This window comes from Anastrepha ludens, chromosome 3, assembly GCF_028408465.1.
Source record: "Anastrepha ludens isolate Willacy chromosome 3, idAnaLude1.1, whole genome shotgun sequence".
NCBI lineage: Eukaryota > Metazoa > Arthropoda > Insecta > Diptera > Tephritidae > Anastrepha > Anastrepha ludens.
The window spans coordinates 29115172-29134917 of NC_071499.1; the positions used below are offsets into that span (position 1 = coordinate 29115172).

Sequence of the window (19746 nt, forward strand, 5' to 3'; positions counted from 1 at the left end):
CAAGTGGGGTCCATTTTTTTTCTTTTCTAGAAATCACCAAACAAATTATAAAACCAATACGCAAAGGATTTGGGATCCTACTTTACTTATTTAATGTAGTTTCGCCATCTTGTATGGCGAAAATGACACCCTCCATTTCGGTGAAAATCGGCCTATCGGGGCAAGCGATAAGTGCGACAAATTTTGATCAGCATGTGAGCTCAACAAGTATTTTCGATAAACGCCGTAAACAGCCATTTCAGACCAGCTTTGAATCAGTTTTATCTGTTGTTGTGGCACTCTTGTTTCCATAGAATTGACTCATTGGAAGCGGGCTGAATTATCATCCGCAGCTTTAACAGCCATGTGCAGTTTGAATTGGGAACACTTTAGTTATGTGACCTTTCGGCACTTGTATAGTCCGTTGGGAATTTTAATATCTTTGGAGAAGATTTCGACACATTTCAAAAGGTTTTCTAGATGTTTGAGTTTGCTGACGTAAAGCTTCAAATCGCCTACTTAGAAATGGGCCGCTTCCAGGGTGTCCATATTTTAGCAAAAACCACATTTCGTCTCATTCACGATGTTGCTTGGGGGATTCATGCTGAGTACAAACCAGAGCGAACTCAACGAATCACCTTGGGAGATGACATTTCGTATACTGATTTCGCTTGTGTATTGAAAATTTTCAGAGTCGTGCATTTTTATTCTTGTCCTCTAATACTCCCGAAAATGGATGATATTGGGATCGAAGTTATAAAGATGAAGTACGTCTATAAGCCAGGAATGTGGAACTGGCCCAGATCTTGACGTCAACCTACGCTTGAATATAAAGCAGCACCACGGCGTTCAGCTAGAAGCCTTCTTAGATGCAATAGGCAGCCCCACTTCAAAATAACTATTTGATTACGTAACAAAGGGTGGTTAAATTTCAAGGGCCGATGTTGAATGTGAACCACACCTAAACGTCAATGACACTGTTGGACTTCTTTCTTTTGGGTTATTTGAAAGAAAAGGTGTACGTCGATAAGCCAGCAACAATTCAAGAGCTAAAGGATGAGATAATTCGGCACATTAACGGCATAGAACCTCAATTATTCCTCAGTGTCATCGAAAATTTGGACCATCGGATGGAGGTGTGCCGCCGAGGCCGGCACATAGTAAAGATAAATGACAATAATTTCTTAAAAAAATTGTATTTTATTCAAAATAAACACCGACCCTTGAAACTTAACCACCCTTTAGATTAACGAGTCATCACAGCCCCAATGGACTCCCCTAGACATCATTCCCTGTACTGGTACGCCGCTTCCATCTCATATAATTCTGGCGCAAATTTTAATAGTAAAAATAGTTCGCCGCACTTAAATTTCAATCCACCACTACAAACACATACACACGCACATAGTAAGTACATGTACACTCATAAATAACAACTCATACACACAACTGCCAGCCACACGAGAGAAAATTTAATTAAACCCGCTCGAGCACAGCCAACCAAGTGAAATTTGTTGCAGTCTTATCTCTATGCCACGTTCTTCGTTCTTCGCTTTTATGCCAAAAACTTTTCGGCTTGAAAGGCAAAACCATTGACTTTTGGTTATTTTATTGCCATATCAAGAACTTTTGCAACCATGCATAATTTGTCTAGTTATTGTTACCGTTATGCATTGACAACCTTTTTGTGATAGCTGCGTGTGTGTGTGTATTGCTGTTTTATTTCTATTGTTATTTCTATTACTGTTGCCAAATTTGTCATAAACTAACGAAAGGATATTCCAGTTAACTGGTTGAAAAACATGTTGCGACAAAGATTTCATTGCCTTTGTATTGTAAGCTCGTGTTTGTGGAACTGTGCTGCTCAAAAATATGTACACACATACATATACACGTGCCAGCGTCAGTTGCTCGTAAATTTAAACATTTTCTTCATGTATTTCTGTTTTAAGTCGTCAACTCATGCCACTTAACCTCGGCACACACGCACACGCACAGACTCGCTACTCTTGTCAACTTTTTCTAGCACCCACAATCACCCACACATGCACACACACACATCTTGCTGGCCCACACACAGCGCTCGCTTAACGGAGAACACATTTCATAGCGTTTTAAACTATAACAGAACATTTGTTGTGGTCTAATTGTTGTCAACTGCTCGAAATGGTTACAGCTTCCATATATTTAAGCTAAATTTGTATGTCTTTTATGTAACTGCCTTGAATTCTTGCGGAATTACCGGGTTAAGTCTCTCTCTAAATAGGTTTGAATGCATGACAGTCAGAATTCTCACTCAAGGCGCATTAGCTAGTGATATATGGCCGAGTATCTAATTGCTTATGGAATAATGGAAGAAGCAGGCAATTTATTTTAGTATTTGTATGTAATTTGGGAGACAATTGAGGCTATTTTTGTAATGACTCCTATGTGATATTAGATAGTTTTGTGTACTTAATTAATACAGGTCATAACTTGAAGGATGCCTGTGTCTTCAGTCTATACATATAATTCGAATTGAAGCATCTAATTTTGAAATAGATACCATTTTAATACCAAATATTTATTCACAAGCGCCCACAGGTGACATACAGGCATTTTTTTCTCAATTTTTGTGATTTTTGATAAATATTGACAGGCCATTCCCTGAGATGGCCGAGCACATTTTAGAGCGACCTGTGGGCTATCTTTTGCTTAGTACACACGCTAGATGGCGCTGATGTCGATATGTTACGACTTCTTCTTCTTCTTAATTGGCGCGATAACCGCTTACGCGATTTTGGCCGAGATTAACAAAGCGCGCCAGTCGTTTCTCTCTCGTGCTAACCGGCGCCAATTGGACACACCAAGTGAAGCCAAGTCCTTCTCCACCTGATCTTTCCAACGCAGAGGAGGCCTTCCTCTTCCTCTGCTACCACCAGCTGGTACCGCATCGAATACTTTCAAAGCCGGAGCGTTTGTATCCATTCGGACGACATGACCCAGCCAACGAAGCCGCTGGATCTTTATTCGCTGCGCTATGTCTATGTCGTCGTAAAGCTCATACAGCTCATCGTTCCATCGTCTACGATATTCGCCATTGCCAACGTGCAAAGGTCCAAAAATCTTACGCAGAATCTTTCTCTCGAACACTCCAAGCGTCGCTTCATCGGATGTTGTCATCGTCCAAGCTTCTGCGCCATACGTTAGGACGGGCATGATGAGAGTCTTGTAGAGTGTTAGTTTTGTTCGTCGAGAGAGGACTTTACTGCTCAATTGCCTACTTAGTCCAAAGTAGCACTTGTTGGCAAGAGAGATTCTACGTTGGATTTCAAGGCTGACATTGTTATCGGTGTTAATGCTGGTTCCTAAATACACGAAGTCTTTTACAACCTCAAAATTATAACTGTCAACAGTGACGTGGGTGCCGATACGCGAGTGCGCCGACTGTTTGTTTGAAGACAGGAGGTACTTCGTTTTGTCCTCGTTCACCACCAAACCCATTCGCTTTGCCTCTTTATCCAGTTTGGAGAAGGCAGAACTAACAGCGCGGTTGTTAAGGCCGATGATGTCAATATCATCGGCATACGCCAGCAATTGTACGCTCTTATAAAAAATTGTGCCTGAGCGATTAAGTTCTGCGGCTCGTACGATGCTCTCCAACATCAGGTTAAAGAAGTCACACGACAGCGAGTCACCCTGTCTGAAACCTCGTTTGGTATCAAACGGCTCGGAGAGGTCCTTCCCAATTCTGACGGCGCTGCTGGTGTTGAGCAACGTCATCTTACATAGCCGTATTAGTTTTGCGGGGATACCAAATTCAGACATCGCGGCATACAGGTAACTCCTTTCCGTACTGTCGAATGCAGCTTTGAAGTCGACGAAAAGATGGTGTGTGTCGATTCTCCTTTCATGGGTCTTTTCCAGGATTTGGCGTATTGAGAATATTTGGTCAATGGTGGACTTTCCAGGTCTGAAGCCACACTGATAAGGTCCAATCAGTTGGTTGACGGTGGGCTTCAGCCTTTCACACAATACGCTCGCTAGAACCTTATAGGCGATATTTAGAAGACTAATCCCGCGACTAATCGTATTTAATACGTGGACTGAAAAGTCCCGGCCCTAACACGTTTTGTTTTTTGTTCAAAATTATATTTATTCCATCAAGAACAACGCAATCAATCCAGCACCGACGAGACACTGAACCGAGTAGCAGATAGACGGCGAAACTTATTCCATCAATTGACAAATGGGTACAAAGGAACTTCGAAGAAGTGAACTACTTCCTAACTCAGTTCCTCTCGAGCGACGGATACTTCCGGAGATATCTATACCGTATGGGTAAGGCAACCGATTCCAAGTGCATATACTGCGAAGCGCTGAGCGATGGTTGTGAGGATATATGTAAATGACAATGAATATATGGCCACCCAAAATCAGTAATCACCGAAAACTCCATCGAAATTGTTTGTAAACTTATCAAAACTGAACCGAAATTATCGTTGAAGTTCATGGAATCCGAGTTAAATATCTCCAAAACATCGATTTATCGCATTTTAACTGAACATTTGAGCTTACAAAAGGACTGCGCACGTTTCCGTCCCACAAGTTAACTGAGGACCAAAAATTGCTCAGAATTCAACATTCGAACGATCTCATTAAAGAGGCGAGAAAAGGCGAGAACTTCCTTTACAATATTGTAATTGGTGATAAAACGTGGTGTTTCCTACATGAACCTGAAACTAAGCGTCAAAATGCCCAGATGAAGGCCCCAGACGACCCACCACCCAATTGAAGAAGTCAAAAATCAAATCCATGCTCATTTGTTTTTACGATTCCAAGGAATTGTCCACAAAGAGTTCATGCCATGGGCCAGACCGTCAATGCGAATTTCTATCTTGGCGTTTTGAAGTGTTGCGATACAACAAACGCGTTCGTCGAGTTCGCTATGAAGGAGGAAGCTGGCCACATCTCATCGATCCACTCTTGTGACTAATTTTTTGACTAGCAATCGCTCCCTGTGACTTCTACCTATTCGGAAAATTGCATTTGGCCATGAAAGGAAAACGTTTTGCGTCCGTAGAGTCCATCCAAAAGGCTTTTACCGGTATCCTGAAGGACATTCCGGTCAATGACCTGAAACACTCTTTCGAAGAGCTTTTACATCACGCAAAACAGTGTATCGAGGGGACTATTTTGAATAAATAAACTCGAAGTTATCAGAACAAAGCTCCTGTCGTTGCTATTTTAGCGCAGTCTTGTTTATTTTGGACCTCACCTTGTAATTCTGCCACCGGACACTCTGTATTATAGCCATAAAATAACGCAACGAGGCGGTGTACTCTCTCTCTCTTGTGTTATAAAAAGTAGATGAACTTCTGATCACAAAAAGCGGGTGGAACTGTGACGTCCTAGGCTATGTTGAGACCTGGCAGTCATAAATAGTTGCAAGAATACTGGAAAGTAGTGTCCCAGGAGCGGTTACGAAGAAACTTCGGACACCCTTTACATAATTTTTTTTGTTGTAATAAGCACTAATTTGTATTCAAAACGTACTAGGTTGTTTTTCCGCTAAATGGTGTACCGCTAAATGTCTCTCTAAAAATATATTGCCCTGTGGTGCAGAAATTACCCAAGACTATTTTTACAATCCACTTTCCATTTTGGTTAGAATTCAGATTGCATTTTACTTACATACTTGGAAATGTATATTTCTTCAAAACATTTGCCCGCTCAACAGCGCCTCTTCGTTTGAGTGTAGACTGCAATGCAAGTGCAGACTTCGCTACGTCGTAGAATTTTGTTCAGTGAGCTGCAAACATAACTGAACGCTTTTGCTCTTGATCCAACGCAATCTTGCCTCTAAGTCGGTGTAATAAAAACTACGTATTCGCAGGTACTCTGCTTGCAAACAATTTATAAATTTATGCCACACTTCCCCCCCTACTTTTCTCTCTTATGCTTTGCCTTACAGCAGCTACGCTAACGTTTGTTGTGCCCCCTTTTACGGCTTGGTGTACCCGTACGTGCACGTGCACGCATTGCAAGCGTTGAAAATTCATTATATTCAGCATCATAAATTCCCACATCCTTCTGCCAGACCTCGCCGCTCTGCACTCCACGCTGCACAGCTCAATGCTATCGAATTTAAAGTTCAATTGAAATGGGTGCACTGCACTCGTGGTCGCGCTTGAAATTCCGAACAGCACTTAATAATTCCATGTTTCAGGTGGAGCATTCGCATATTTTTACTTTGTTTTTCTGTTTTTTTTTTTTGTGATTTTCTCTTAACACTTCTTGTTGTTGTATGCAACAATTGTAGCAAACGTCGATGGCTGCCAATGTTGAGTTTCCACAAATTTTTGCCCCACTGCCACTGCCACTGCTGCTGTTGCTGTTGTTATTGAATTCCCATTAATGGCAAATGGCAATGAATTTAATTCCAGTTGTTTTAGTAGTGCAAGTATTTTTGGAGATGAAAAGAAAAAAGCGGAATTGAAAGTGTTTTTTCATGTTTCTGCTTAACACACTTTCTGCCAGTTGTTATTTTTCTTTGTTGGCAGACTTATTGCAGTGATTGCCTCATTGCAGCGCAACATGGAAGTGCAGGCGTGTGAGTGTGCGAGTGCGTGTGTTGAAGTATTGTCGAGTTATTGATGAAAAGACATTCAAAATTTATGGTTTTTATTTCACGAAAAATGTATGTACCTGAAGTGCCAGCAATACGTTGTTGTTGTGATACTGTAGGAAGAGCATATTTATGTAGATTTGTGCATACACTTTTTTCGGCATCGAGTGAACACAATTTTTCCACATTTCCTTAAGAGCCTTTGCCAACATAGCAGGAATTCTGAAAGTCATCGACAAGATTTACTTGCACGAAGTCACCCACTCTCCAAACAAAATTTTTAGTTATATATAGAAAATGTAAATATATTTAAATATACAATAGTTCAATAAGATATACATATAGTAAATATAGCTAAGTATTTTTCTCATTGTATACTTTCAGGTGTAAACCCAACCAATGTCATTTATGTGAAACCATTACTTTTTATGGTAAGTTTAATGAATAATTCAAGAAAATATTTAGAATTAGGGACATTTTCGTCGGCAAACACTCACCCAAAAATACTTTATGGTGTTGAAGCAACTCCATATCAAATGATCTAAGTATTTTGCACATTGCCGTCAGTTTTTCTGCAAATTTATTTATTGTTAGGCTTGAGTATAAAAGCAGTAAACTGAAAAAAATTAAAAAAAAAATTTGGGATAATTTTAAAATATATTCATCGTTGAAATTTTTTTAAAGTGTAGTGATTGATTTGCCATTTGCAGGCTGAAACACAATGGGAACTGGTACGGCCCATGTCTGGCATTGCAAAACAGAGAAGGCCTCGTCATGCTCCTTGACCCCATGCCATCAAAAGTCGTACTTGAAAAGAGATACAGTGGAGTACTGCCAGAGGCTCAGTTGTGGTCAAACACTGTTTTCGCATTTTCACGGATGCCTCCAGGACCGAGCATGGCTCCGGCTCTGGGATCTACGTGGAATCCAGCACAACAAAACTGCACTTTGCTCTTGGAATGCATGCATCTGTGTTTCAAGCGTAGGTGTATGTAGTTCAGGAAGCGATAAACTTTGTTGTGGAAAACCGATGCAGAGGCAGATCTATATGTGTCTGCAGCAACACCCAAGATGCGCTCATGTCCTTAGACAGCCCCCCAACCACATCAGAGGTGGTCGTGTGCTGTAAATCCAGGCTGAACTACGTAGGTAGACACAATAGCCTGATGCTAACATGGGTCCCGGGGCACGTGGGTATCGCGGGTAACGAGACCTCTGACTCCTTAGCTAAGATGGGCTCTGAGGCCAACTTCTTTGGCCCAGAGCCCGCTTTGCCACTCCCCTCTGCGCCCATCACGGCCACGGCTAGCAAATGGGTAACTACTACCCACAAGCGAGCTTGGCAGGCTGAGAGAGGCTGCAGATGGACAAAACTGATGTTACCTGTCATGTCCGATCGACTGTCGCAAACCTTTCTGTCAATAAGCAGAGGGGAGTGCAGACGGCTGGTTGGACTGATGACGGGTCACTTTCTATGGGCAAAGCACATGGAAAGGTTGGGCATCTCAGACAGTGTACTCTGCCCAGCTTGTGAAGAGGAGGATGAGACGGCGGACCATTTTCTGTGCGTCTGCCCCGCCTTCGCTCGAATCAGGTTTGAGGTATTTGGCACTGATGTGTTAAGAAGCGACCACCTTGGCTCCTTGGCACCACAAGATATACTCAGATTTCTTCGGAGATCGGGTAGATTTAAAGAAAATTAAAAGGGAATCCAAGTGTAGTACAATGGACTTGATTAATGCCTGAGTGCTACACTTGCTAGTTGTCCCGACAAAAAACAAAAAAAAAAGTGTAGACTGCTGCAGCCGAATGGGTTAGTGTATGACTATTATATATAGAAACACACGATTTTTTCTCATAGCGATTGGTACTCGGCAAGCAACGGCAAACCTCCCATCGCATTTCTGAAAAAGCTCCTCATAAAAACCCGTTTGTTGTTCGAAGACGAACTACAGTTTCATTTGGGAAAACATCAATACCCATAGAACAAATAGGAAGAGCAGCTCGGCGAAACACCCAACGATGGGTGTAAGCGCCAATTATTTTTATTATTGTTATTATCTCCGGTTCTTTTTAACATTTTTATACATATTCTTTCTAGTTTTCTTATAACTTTTTATGACTGTCAACATAGCATATGACGTGGCGGTTGTACCCGCATATTGTGATCGGAAGCTTATCTGTTAAGTATTATACCTATAAGGGACCACAACAAATGAACTCGTCGCTATAAGTTTGCACCATAATCTGCATCAATCCGTGCGCACGAGGGCGGCAGCCCTTGGACCTGCAAAGATTATGTAAAATTCTGGAATAATTTTAGATTTTCGCCTTTTCAAAGTTCAAATTGTGCAAGCGCCGAATGAAGCCTAACGATTACAATTTGCATAAAAATAAAGAATTGGAATTGGATTTTTTTTACACTCGGCGAGTGCAAGCAAGTTCTGTGGACGGCTTCTCTTAATATCACATGATGAACGATTATCTTCTGCCAATAATCTGATTATCCTGCCTTCAGTGCACACTCATGGGATCAGCAAGGTGGCGCCAAACCACACATCGCCAGAGAGACATGGTCTCTCCATGGGCGATACTTCGTGGCTCGCTACAAACTGATTACCCGTTGCGGTAGCCCGATCTTGACCCTACGGACTGTTTTCTGGTACCCCCATCAAAAGTAAGTCTAAGCAAACCCAGCACTAAAAGAAATTATCATTCCCGAGGTAAATGGCATACTAACATCACTTCTGCAGTGAGTGGCTCGGAGTACGGAGGCCAGATTCCAGGAGTGTATCCCATGTAAAGATCAATATTTAAAAGAAATAATTTTAAAAGAAATAAACTTCACACTTGTCTTCTATCTAATAGTTGTTGAACTAAACGTTTTTCATTGATAAATATTTTTTAATTTTGCTTTTAATTCCTAATTCTGCCACCAGCCCTGTACTCAGAGAGGCGTTGCTCAGAAACAAAATCCTTGGGTGTATATTGAGTATAGTAGTAAAAATGCAGTCGGAAATAGATTTGTAAATACTCTTACATCCTTAGGTCAAGATCGATGGATTACAAGAGTGTGCGAATTCAAAACTATATAATACGAAAAAGTGACCAGAATTGATTGTCATACTATATACTACTTGTATAATACCAATAACATATTAATAAGAGTACTTTACTACGAAAGAACCGATTATTTCTCACTAGCTCTTTCTAATGGATCGTATCGTTTTTATCGAAGACTTTTATTTAAACAAAAACAGGAACCTCTTTGTTATCGAAGCTAACGCCCTTCAGGGAGCGGAAAAGATGGTAATCGGTCGGTGTAAGGTCCAGAGAGTACGGTGGATGCTGAAGGACCTCCTATTCGAGCTCTTGGAGTGCGGCTTTGATTGCATGTACAACATGGGGCCTGGCGTCGTCGTGAAGGAGTATGATTTGACCATGGCGATCTGGTCTTATCAGTCGAATAGCCTCATTCACGCCGTGTAGCTGGGCAATGTGGAGCTCCATGTTAACCGTGACATTCTTTTCGAGCATTTCCCAGTGCACCATGCTTTCCCAGTCCCACTAAACATATATCTTGGTCTTCTTTGGATGACGATCCGGCTTTATTCCCGGCTTTGGCGTATCTCCTGAAGCCACCCACTTCTTTCTTTGCTTCATATGTATGGGCACCATTTCTCATCTCCCGTAACGACTCGGTACAAAAAGCGCTGTTTATGCCCGCATGTTGCTCGGTGGCGGGCGAGATGCTGAGAAGCTGAGAAGCAATCTGAAGGCGACTTTCTTTGCTTTCTTTCATTGTGCTCGTGCGGCACACAGACTCCCAATTTTTCGGTAAATTCCATTGAATAGAGGTGACAGAGAATCGTTTAATGATCGCAGTTCATATTTTCCGCCAATTCACGATTGGTTTGGGGGGGACCGCTCTCCTTCGAAAATGATTTGAGACGTTATTCATCGAATTCAGAAGGCCTTCCGCTGCGGGATGTGTCATCGACGTCAAAGTCGCCATTTTAGAAATTTGCAAACCATTTTCGTGCTGTAGACGCGCCTATGCCCCCATCTCCATGCACGTCGCAAATGTCCCGGGCTGCTTCGGCAGCTTTTTGACCTCGAAGAAAACCGAAGAAGAGCAGGTGTCGAAAATGCACGTCGCAAATGTCCGGGACTGCTTCGGCAGCGTTTTGACCTCGATGAAAAGCGAAGAAGAGCAGGTGTCGAAAATGTTGATTTTTGCCTCGTGGATATTCCATTTCTAAGCCTCAAAACTAATAAAACATTAAATAACTTAAAAATACAATTAACATAGTTTTGTAGAGCAGAAAGAGTTCTGTCGAATGAATTCTTACCCTTTGCTTAACACCACACAAATCGGTGTAAAATTAAAAAAAATATAAAAACGCTATGAACTTGTTCCTCAGCCCAATATTATCAAAGTTCCTCTCAAATGTCAAAGCAGGAACACAGGGCAACCTCTTATTGGAGCTTTCGATTCTACTTACCAGAATCCATTGATTTGCCGTTGCCCAGGAAGAATTGATGACTGATGGTGCATGTAAATGGAGAGGAACTTATTTTGCACCCAATATGAGGATTCCGTAATCTTTCGCAAGTTCTTAGCCTTAAGAAAGAGTGGAAGGAAGGCACTAGTGGGTTCATATGTTTTGCGCAAGCCGAGGACTCTTTGAGCAAACGCAAATGGCAAATGTAATATTTTGTGGAATGTGTACATAAATATTTGTGTGTTGCATTTCACGAAACTACTTCGACCGCAAATACATTGTTCGAATTGCTTCTAGATATCTATTCACACACACACATACACGGACATACATGCCTAAAAGCATATCTGGGCAAGCGCATATGCATTTGTGTACAAAGCAGCCAAAGTTACAACGAAATTTCGTTAAAGGAATTCGTAGCATTCCACTATGTCAGCAAGCGTTTGCCTTTCTATGCCACATTGAAAATATATACACAAATACAAACACACACATGCACACACAGACAACTAAAAGCGTGCAAAAGTTATTGTAAAAATATTTTTTACCATTTTTCCAAAAGCAGTTGAGTCGTGTACAAAATGTGTAACTCTCCGGAATGCAAACTGCATTTGTGTGCAATTTGTTGGCTGTTTGTGTGACCGCAGGAGCTGTGGCGGCAGCCAAGTGCCAGCGGCAAACTACGCCAGGTATAGGTTGTGTGTGCGCTTGTGTTCGTGGTTAATGCACATAGTCGCTTGTATATGTATACACACACATATGTGTGTATACAAGCTTATATATGTGTATACATGCTTATACCTGCACATGTGTGTGTGTGTGTGCTTATAACGCTTAATGTAGCTTATGCGCCTTGAACTCTGCAATATTTCACAGCTTGTTCCATATCTTGCCGCGTCCATCGCCTTTGCGCTTCTCGGGTATTTCTTCCTTTGCTTTATTTCATTTATTTGAATGACTTCCTTATTGTTGTTGTATCACATTTGCTGCATACGAATGTTTTTAAGGGGGTAGTATGGTTAATTCGGTGTAAAACAAGCATATTTTTCGAAATTTTTTTTGTCGACACAGTTGATTTATTCAAAATTTTAAAATTACTTCATTATAAAGTCATATTTAAAGAATATTGTGTGAAATTTTCATTGATTTTTATGAAGAAATGAGTTGGTGGCAGCGAATCTTCGCGGACGTCTCATAAAAAAGTTTTATTGCGGTGTCCCTCAGAACTCATTACTGGATCAACTAAAATCAAAAAACCAAATTGATTTCATCAGCTAATAAAGTTTCGCAGGTAACAACGTCGAATTTCTTTTTTTTTTTTTTTTTTTTTTTTAAATTTTTTAAAGCGCTTTGAAGTCAAAACACCGATTTTTCATAAAAAAAACTTGAAAACTTTGTTGTTTTAAAATATGACAAAATTAAAAAAAAAAAAAACTCGACGTCATTACCCCGTGAATAAAGTAAAGAAACAAAAAAACCAAATTTGAAAAGAATCGGTGCAGTAGATATGAATCTACAGTGGACACCGACCGTAAAAAAGGCAAGTGTGAGAAAAACGCGTTTAAAGATTTTCGGCAGCGTGAAATCCGGTTGGAGAGGTAGATACTTAATCCTTTGTGTCTTTGTCAATTTTACTCTAATGCACTTCAAACTTTCACACAATAATCTTAAGATGTTATAGAATAATTTAAAAAAAAAAAAAAAAAAAATGAAAAAAAAAAATACCATACTACCCCCTTAAACGAAACAGCGGCAACCAGAATAGCAATAACAGCAAAGTGTAAAAATATGTATGTGTGCGTGTGTGTGTAGTTGTGGATTGGCGAAAAGAAAAATTCTTGCGAAATTTTGCGAATCATTGGCAGCAGGGTTTGTTGCATGTGTGTGTGTATGTGTGCACATACGTGTGAAATTTTATTGGTTTCGAGGCAAAATATTTGCTTAAGTTGTGTAAGAAATTTTCAAAAGCGTTTATTCTCCAACTTGTCGTTTGAACAACTCGAGCGCGTAAAACTCCTTGCCAGGCAAATGAATACAGAATAAAACTCGGAGCGTATCGGGTGTTTTTTTAGCTGCGTGCGAACTATCGATAACTATAATTTGAGAGCCGAGAATGGCAAACTCTGTTGATATTTCTGCTCATTAAGGGGTCCCGGTGGTGTAGAGCTCGAAAATTTATGATATTTTCAGGATTTTTTTTTCAATAAAAATATGAAAAACGATTTTTAAATTTGTAAGGCCTTTTATTTCACTTCTTTTACATACAAAAAATAAAAAAAAATTTAATAATTTAAAAAAATTACGCTGAAGTTGGCCCACCCAAAAATTGGGCTTGGACGGTGTTGCCCATTTTGGCTCGTCTATTAATGCGAAACACAAAAACCAAGAAACTTACTAATCAGTGCGACTGCAGCTATTTCCTGGCATTTGACACTCTAAAAATTGGGTTTTTTCAGTTTTTTATTAGGTGCGCAACTAAGTTCCCGCTGTTTGTCAATAGATGCCGCCAGCAGTGTGTGCTAGTCGATGCTAACATAACCTAAACGTCATAAACCAAGCTTAAACATATGGCAAACAAACTGCTTCGACACATTAGTGATTTTGTTTTAGTATCAAATACTTTTGGTTTTGTGAAAATGTCTGGTTTTGTGCCGAATAATCGTCATTTGCGGGAAGTGTTGATGTTCCTCTTTCTTTCGAAAAAAACGGCGCCTAAAGCTCATCGAGAGCTACAAAAAGCTTGTGGAGATACTGCTTTAAGTGAAACAACGTGCCGAGATTGATTCCGTCGCTTCAAAGACGGTGATTTTAAAGTTGACGACCGTCCGCGTGAAGGAAAGCCAAAACCTTAGAAGACGTTGAATTAGAGGCATTGCTCAAGGAGGATCCGTGTCAAACGCAAGAAGAGCTTGCTTCATTATTAGGAGTTACCCGCCTATCCCTTTCCAAGCGATTGCATGCTTTGGGAATGATTCAGAAACAGGGGACATGGATTCCTTATGAGTTAAAACCAAGGGATGTTGAACGTCGTTTTTTCGCCTGTGAACAACTGCTCCAGCGGCAAGAAAGGAAGGGATTTCGTCATCGCATCGTGACGGCTGATGAAAAATGGATTCATTACAGCAATCCAAAGAAAAGAAAATCATGGGGACTGAATATTCACGCTGCAAAGGTTATGCTATGTATTTGTAAAATGTCATCTCGCAGCGTGGAGTGGCTGACTGTGAAAGCCTAATTCAGGTGTAGTGTAGTGCTACTAGGGCAGTCCACTCGCAGGGGCAGTTTTGGTTAAGCCCATGGTTTATCCTCGGTCCTTATTTCTTACGAAATGAGGACGAAGCTACCGTTACGGTGAATGGCGTGTGCTATTGAGCCATGCTGACTGAATTTTTGTTTCCAAAAATTAGTCAGCTGAACATCGACAACATTTGGCCAGAACAGGACGACGCAACTTGCCATACCGCGCGCTTAACAATCGATTTATTGCAATATTCAAGCCACCATTGACGTCATACGGCCAGATTTATTAGAAAAATTAGTCAAAAATTTTACTGATCCAATGGACCATATAAACTGGTAACCGCGGCGGACATGTTCAGGGTATCATAACCAAAAAATAAATGCCATGTAATTTTAATATTTCTTTGATTATAAAAAAAAATCATTCCAAGAATATTTCCGTTTTGTATTATCGTATGAATTTATCAAGCCCTTTAAAAAACACCCTATATAATGTATGAAATGTGTACTCGTATGCAAATATTTAATTTTAATATACTGAGTACTTTTTATTTCATACACTGAGAAATTCTTAATTATTTTCCATTATGAGTGTGAATTCAATGTGTGAGTCAATTTTTTTTCCTTATTCACTCCGCTCGGAAGCATAAGACCTCGGAAAGACTCTTGCATCGTACACGGTTCTGGGTTGTTGTTTTTCCGCTATCCGATATGATGTCGGTATCTGCTAACGCGCGAGTTATGTGGAATGGCCCCGCTCCCACACATAAAATTATCAAAAAGAAAAGAACCATATTTTAATTGTAAAATGAGTATTAGTGAAAAAGAAAACAATCATATTCCAATAAAATTTATGATTGTAAAATGAACCTTAGGAATGCCACTCAGCACTTTAGAGTTAGAAATATAAATATACATAAATATGTATATGCTTAAGTATAATCCGCTCATTGCATATACGAATGACGTGAAGTCATACGTATATGCAGATAACAAACATACTGGTGTCAACACTCAAGTATGCAAAACATACTTGAGTGAAATAAGAGGACACAGTAAAACAATTGCTGCAAGTCTAAACAAAAAGTAGACTATTTGGATGGTGCTGAGTAACATCACAAACACACATATTTAAAATCTAAATATGTATATACTAAGGCTATATTTAAGACCTAAAGATCTAAGAAAAGCCAGTTGTGGCTGAACCGCGAAGGGCGACTGGCAAAAGTCGCAGAAACTCCGTAATCTAAATTTGCAATAAAAGTTTCCATAAACTTAATAAAAAGTATTTATTATTTAGAGGAAGGATATTAAAAGGGGTTATGGCCGCAACTCGAGGTTTCAAAAAATAGACGGAAACCATAACTGGGGAGTCTATAGAAACCATAACTGGCGCAGTCGCGATACGGATGGCACCACCCCATTCGGCTACGGTGGTTGCTTATTAAGGGATCTTTAAAGAAGGAAAGCATTTACACATAAAAATTTAAAAACTGCACTATAAAATAGCAGTGAAAGAAGCAGCAGCAACAGATATCTCTGTCATCAAAGAGGTCGCTTGTTTCCTTGATCGCTATCAAACGCAAAAGCAACATCAGCAGCAAAACAACAGCAGCAACATCAGCAGCAAAACAACAGCAGTAACATCAGCAGCAAAACAACAGCAGCAAAATAACAGCAGCAGAATAACAATTTCAACAAGTACCAGTGAGCACTCCGGAAACATCAACCAAACCACAGCAAATAAGTGAAGACCAAGCAGAGCAGAGATCCTGAAAATTTTGATCCATCCATTGACGAAAGGAGTCTATGTAAGTAGCTAGTGATACATATATTTTTTAACATTTTGCGAAAAGTTATGATACTTGAAAACGACAGTGAAAAAAAAATTTTTTTTTTTTTTGTGAAAAATTGTTAATGTAAAGAGAAAATATGAAACATAGAAGAAATACGAAGTAAAAGGAAAAGAAACAAAAAAAAAATATAGAAAATGTGTCAAATTTAAAGAGGTTTATAATTAGTTAAAAAAAAAAAAAAAAAAAAAAAAATGACGTACAGTAATTTACGCCAGGATAAGAATATGATTGAATGGCCAACCCTCACGGAGGTAGATCCTAGTGCCACAAGATTCAGGAGGATGGTTAATCGATTTGCGGGCAATAATCTTCGCACTAATAGAAACAGGTTTAATATGTTTAATATTGTGGAAAGAGCCCCAGTGCAGAAAAAAAAATAGAGCAAGCGTACTTAATGCTTGGGCACGTTAAATCAATTAAGAAATTTTCTCGAAGCAAGTAAGCAAAAACTAATAATCAGGCATGTGACGTATGCCAGTTCGGTAAAAGCAAATCAATAATAATAAAAAAAAATTGAATTATAAAATATATATTTTTTCTACTCCTTTGTTGATTCGAAAAGTAAATGGCCCAAAATATGGAGGCTTGTTTAGTAGCGATAACGCAACTATTGCAGCAAAATGCTATATATCAAAGAACCACCTTAAGACAAAAGGTGGAGAAAGACTTAAAATATCTACATCCTTTTGAAGGCAACACAAAGAAGTTGCCCTATTTTATTCAAACAATTGATAGGATTTTGGGGGACTACCCAGAGCAACAGGACCTAGTGTATAGAATAGTTTTCGATCTTAAGATATCAGGATCAGCAAAAAATTTTCTTTCTCTGACCCCACCAGAAAATTGGGAGGAGTGTAAAACAAAGTTAAAGCAACATTTTCGGTCAACTAAAGACCAAATGTCGATAACGAACGACATTACACATTTAAAAATAGGGAGTATAAGTGAACTTAATAAAAAAGCTAGGGATATAATTGATAATATCACCGAATTTAGTGTTTTAAGTGAAAATGGTGATGCGATGAAGGAGATATTCACGGGAATGCTCATTCAAAGAATAAAACAATTGGCGGCAGGTACGTTTGCTTGCACCATAAGAAACATAGTGTCATGGCCGCAGATGTCGGCTTGTATATACAATTTTATTGGCTTGGATGCTGGAAACCTGAATCCAATGCTCATATCCAAAAATATAAACAGACAGTCTGGAAATTTTAATCCTCGCCCTGTTTATAATAATAATAATATTAGACAGAATGCCAATTTTAGGCATAATAACGGCAACAATTCGCAAGCCAATAATTCAGGCAGGTATAGCAGCCGTTCGCAAAATAGCACTGCTCAAAACAATTACCGTGCACCCAATTTTTCACGACAAAATAATAGACAAAGTAATTCGCAACAGGTAAATGGCCGTCCTGTATATGAACAAGGCCAATATTATAGGCAAGGTAGCCAACAATTAAACAATCGACCACAAAACACTCCAAATAGACTTAATACATCTCAGCAAACAAGGCGTTCAAATGGGCCTCAACCCATGGACGTCGATGCTGCGAGTCAAGGGGAGGCTGTAAACATAAACGAAGAGTTTTTTACAAACTAGCCTCGGGTGGTCAGAATAAAATTCTAATAACATTGACGTTATTCAATAAAAATTTTTTAACTTTGCTGGATCCAGGATCTACAATTAGTATTATGAAGAAAAAAACCTTCGATGAATATAATCTACCGGTTATTAAAGGAAATAACATAATAGTGAGTACCTTAAATGGTAATATTAAGGGCACAAATGAAAGAGTTAGTTCTCCGTGCCCATCAGAGTTTCAATATGTTGCCAAGGCTAGAATAAAGTGGGTGAAGATGGATTTTGATAAACCATACGATTTGTTGTTGGGAAATGACTTTATATTTAAAAATGTCAAGGCAATTGATATAGAAAAGGAGGAAATTGAACTCCTTAATGGTGTAAAAATACCATTCCTCTCAAAGACGATCCAAGAGCAGGTTTATGCATTGGAGTCTGGGAAATTGCAAAATATTCAACTTGATCATCTAAAATCAGATGAACGTAAAGGAGTTGAAAAATTGCTAAAAAAATATAAAAAATTAATTTTTAAAGATGGGGACACACTGACTAATACAAAATCAGTGGTCCATGAAGTAAAGACGGTCACAAACCAACAAATAAATTCAAAAATTTATAGGTTACCTCCGAAACATGAAGAGGAGGCGGTCAGGCAAATTAAAGAATTGGAAAAGCAGGGTATAATTCAAAAAAGCAGGAGTAGGTATAGCTCTCCTATTATAATAGTTCCGAAAAAAGAAGATAAGTCCGGAAATAAAAAGTTTCGTTTAGTGGTTGATTATCGTAGGCTTAATCAAATAACCATTGACGATAAATATCCCTTGCCAAATATTCATGGAATCTTAGACAAGTTGGGCAAAGCACAGTACTTTAGCACTATAGATCTTGCAAAAGGTTACCATCAAATTTTAATGGCATCTAAGGATATTGAAAAAACAGCTTTTGTTTCCCCACTAGGTTTGTATGAATATGTCAGAATGCCATTTGGGTTGAAAAACGCCCCGGCTACCTTTCAAAGGCTAATGAATGACATATTGAGAGACTACATAAATAAAATTTGTGTTGTTTATTTAGACGACATTTTAATATTTTCCACTTCATTGGAAGAGCATTTGGTTTCTTTAGGAAAAATCTTTTCAAAACTGCAAGAACACAATTTAAAAATTCAAGCGGATAAGTGCAGTTTCTTAAAGAAAGAAACACAATTCTTAGGTCATACGTTGACCAACGAAGGAATAAAACCTAACAAAGGGAAAATTGCAGTAATTTTGAATTTAAAGGTACCAAGGACCGAAAGGCAATTAAAAAGCTTTTTAGGAGCCACAGGGTATTACAGAAAATTCATAAAAGATTACTCAAAAATAGCGTACCCAATGATTAAATATTTAAAGAAAGGGGGTAAAATAAACCCCAATGACCCGCAATATATTTCGAGTTTTGAAAATCTCAAAGCTCTCATTTCTTCCCATCCGATTCTTAAGTATCCAGAGTATGATAAAGAATTTTCAATTACAACGGATGCAAGTGACTATGCTATTGGCGCAGTGCTGTCACAGCAAGGACAGCCGGTATGCTATATTTCTAGAACTCTTAACAAGCATGAGCAAAATTATGCTACCATCGATAAAGAGTTTCTAGCTATTATTTATGCAATCACATACTTCAGACCATACATATATGGAAATAAATTTAAAATAGTCACTGACCACTGCCCAATTGTGTATTTAAATAATAAATACAAGGGTAAAGAATTTTCACAACGTCACCAGAGGTGGCTGTTAAAATTACAAGAATATAATTATGAAATAGAATATGTGAAAGGAAAAAATAATGTGGTCGCAGATTTTTTGAGTAGAATCGAGAATGCTCCGAAAATAAACGAAAATAATGATAAAGAATCGAATTTTGAAATGTCCGATAGGATACATTCCGCAAAGGAAGAGTTATTGGAACATTTGGCTAGAAAAGAAG

The 19746-nt window shown here is 39.1% G+C and overlaps 1 protein-coding gene across 3 annotated transcripts in view; it reads left to right on the forward strand.

Annotated features, from left to right (window-relative positions):
• Positions 1 to 6965: 6965 nt before the first annotated feature.
• Positions 6966 to 19746, forward strand: part of LOC128857276 (uncharacterized) — a 100942-nt gene continuing 88161 nt past the window's right edge. For all 3 annotated transcript variants that reach the window (XM_054092960.1, XM_054092961.1, XM_054092962.1), the window contains exon 1: positions 6966 to 7017. The gene's annotated coding sequence lies outside the window, so the exon portion shown is untranslated. The remainder of the gene's footprint in view (positions 7018 to 19746) is intronic.